The sequence below is a fragment of the Osmerus mordax genome, chromosome 14 (genome assembly GCF_038355195.1).
Source record: "Osmerus mordax isolate fOsmMor3 chromosome 14, fOsmMor3.pri, whole genome shotgun sequence".
Classification (NCBI taxonomy): domain Eukaryota; kingdom Metazoa; phylum Chordata; class Actinopteri; order Osmeriformes; family Osmeridae; genus Osmerus; species Osmerus mordax.
Genome location: NC_090063.1, coordinates 11,584,534 through 11,587,418, shown reverse-complemented (window position 1 = coordinate 11,587,418; position 2,885 = coordinate 11,584,534). Strand labels below are relative to the sequence as shown.

General features: G+C 51.5%; 1 pseudogene; it reads right to left on the bottom strand.

The window, feature by feature from the left end:
- Window positions 1–661: 661 nt before the first annotated feature.
- Window positions 662–2,565, bottom strand: LOC136956417 (neuronal acetylcholine receptor subunit beta-2-like; annotated as a pseudogene).
- Window positions 2,566–2,885: the final 320 nt, after the last annotated feature.

Here is a 2,885-nt window from a genome sequence, read left to right as displayed (position 1 = left end):
TTTTCACACATGGCGCTTTACTTTGACCTCTGAGTCTTAGGCAATCCCTGCCTATCAGCCTTTGAAGTGATATGGCATTGAGGGATGAGGGGGGAGGGGTGGCAAGGGAGAGACAGAGACTAGGGTTAAGTAAGAGAAAGCACATTCTTCAAAAATAAGACAATGCATTAGTGACTACACAGCTTGAGTGGGAAACACAGTTCGGAGTGTGACGAGAGTGAAAACGCACTTGGGCTGAGAGTTCTAGAGAGATATGACAAGAGAGAGAGAGGGGGAGGTTAAGAGAGAGAGGGAGGCTGAGAGTGGGGGGTGGTTGAGATGGGAGAGAGAGATACACTGGAGATATAACCTGTTAATACTTCATGAGGACAGGACAGAAGGAGAAAATGGACTTCCTAGGTGGGGCTCAGCGAGTTAAGAGAGAGATACAGAAACAGCAACAGAGGGAGCGTGAGAGAGAAAGACATAAAAAGGTTCTGACGCGATACCCACAGTGGTGTGGTGCAGTAATGTCTTTACATCATCATCGTTATGCTTAGCTAATGTTTTTATGAAGTCTGTTGAGAAGGCAGATAACAGGAGGGGGCACCTGGAACCTCCTATAGCCTTGTCACGCAGGGGGTCTCCACAGTTCCTCTGACAGCTGTAAGTTAGCTTGCTACAGGGTCTCCCTGGCTAGGTCCCAGGGGCTGTCAGAAATCTCCTAATCTGACAAAGGAAGAAGAATAACAAATTCAGAACTAAAGAAAGAATGATTGTAAAAGAAAGTATGCAATAGACAAATAAGTCGATAAGTCAATAAGACGAGTTCTGTGTCTACAGGCGACCAAGCTAGGATGGTGTTTCATTTGCAACATTTATAAAACAGGAACCTTCGTTCCTGGGGTACAGTTAACACGTTACTCACTCGTCGTCGGCCGTGGGTATGTTGTAGCTCTGGAAGAGCGGCTGCATGAAGAGACCTAGCGTGCCTGTCACACACACCACGATGAAGATCCAGAGGAAGAGGCGGTCGATCACCATCGCAACATACTTCCAGTCCTTGATGATCTGAGTAGGGAGGAGTAATATGGAGAAAGAGAGGGAAAGGGGGGTGGGGGGCAATTTTTTTTACACAACCACATTAACTTTAAGTCATCTTAAAAATAACGAGAGGGCCAAGAGTTGGAAAGAGAGATGAAAGAAAGGGTGAATTGATAGGGATATGGAATGACAGAGAGAGGTGAAATCAAGGGGAAGAGCACTAAGAAAATAATAGATCATGCCAGAAATGCCCCCCTCCTCCTCCCCCCCCCCACTCCTCCTCACCCCTTCGTCGTCGTCCTCCGTCCTCATGTGCTCGGCGATGTACCTCACGCCATCCACTGCCTCGTCCATGTCGGCGTCCCATTGGATGGCCACGCGGCGGCGGAACTCCGGCGGCCCTCCGTCGGACACGTCCCCGACCTTCCAGCCAAACTTCTTGGCCGAGTCCTCGTTCACGTAGAAGGAGTCCGCGTTCGTCTTGATCCCACCCAGCTTGATGTCGGAGTGCGTCTTCTTCTCCCCGCCTCTGGGGGCGCTGTTGTTCCCCGCCGAGCCCGTGGCGGCCCCCGCTACCGGCGCCGGTGGTGCTGCCGTACTTCCTGCGGAGTCTCTCGCGGATGTTGGAGCTCCCTGGGCGGCGCATTGAAGAGGAAGGCAGGGAGGCGGACGAGGGAAGAGGCGTTTGACCCAGTCGGGCATGCGGTGGGTGGAGGGCGAGCGGTGGTGCACGTTTAGGACACACACGCTGGTCACGATGGAGAAGGTGACCAAGACCATGGTGAACATCAGATACTTGCCTGTCAGAAGACAGTCTGGTCAATACATACACTGTCCCCCCCCCCATCTGAAACATACGCTCGCATCAAACACACTCCAGCATATGCCCAAAATACAAAACATACAGTTTGACAGGGCAGGTTACCACACGCAATGTACGATCACTTCATAGAACAACTAGAAAGTTCTAACCATGCCCTTATCACGCCCCCACACCCACCACCCACCTATGAGGGGCACTGCCAGGGAGGTGGGCGGGACTATCTTGGAGATCAGCAACAGGAACACAGTGAGGGCCAGCAGGACGGAGATGCACAGGGTCATCTTCTCTCCACAGTCGGAGGGCAGGTAGAACACCAGGATGGCCAGGGAGGTGATGAGGACACAGGGGATGATCAGGTTGATGGTGTAGAACAGTGGTTTCCTCTTGATGACGAAGTCGTAGGTGATGTCCAGGTAGGTGATGTCATCGGGGTCTTCGTTCTTGCGGGCGGGCAGCGACACAATGTCCCACTCGCCGCTGGGCGTGAAGTCGTCGCGGCTGGCAAAGTCGCTGGTCAGGATGAGGTCGAGCTCCGTGTGGTCGTAGGTCCACGAGCGGAACTTGAGCGTGCAGTTCTGCTGGTCGAAGGGGAAGTTCTTGACCTCAATGGCGCACGCGGACTTGTAGATGGCGGGTGGGAGCCAGAAGATGTCGCCCGTGTTGGAGACCACGGCGTTGCAGTAGAAGGACACCTCGTAGACGCCGTCCGCGCTGGAGTGAGGGAGGGACGTTAGGTCAACACGTCACCAACACACATCTACATACTGTATGCATACGCACAGTTTTACTCGTGTTTCCAGTAACTGCACCTCACTTCAGTAAAATTAAGTTTGTTAATTTGAACTGTGAAATTATTTAGGATTTTTTATGGATTACGTAAATCATAAATAAAAAAAATGATATACATCTATATAATGGCAACCCATTATCATCACTAAATCAGCGTTCGTTGCTTGTTTTGAGTGGGGGGACAATCATGCTACACCACCCAACCACCCCTAGACCCTCAATCATAATCAGTCCACACGCTATGTGATGT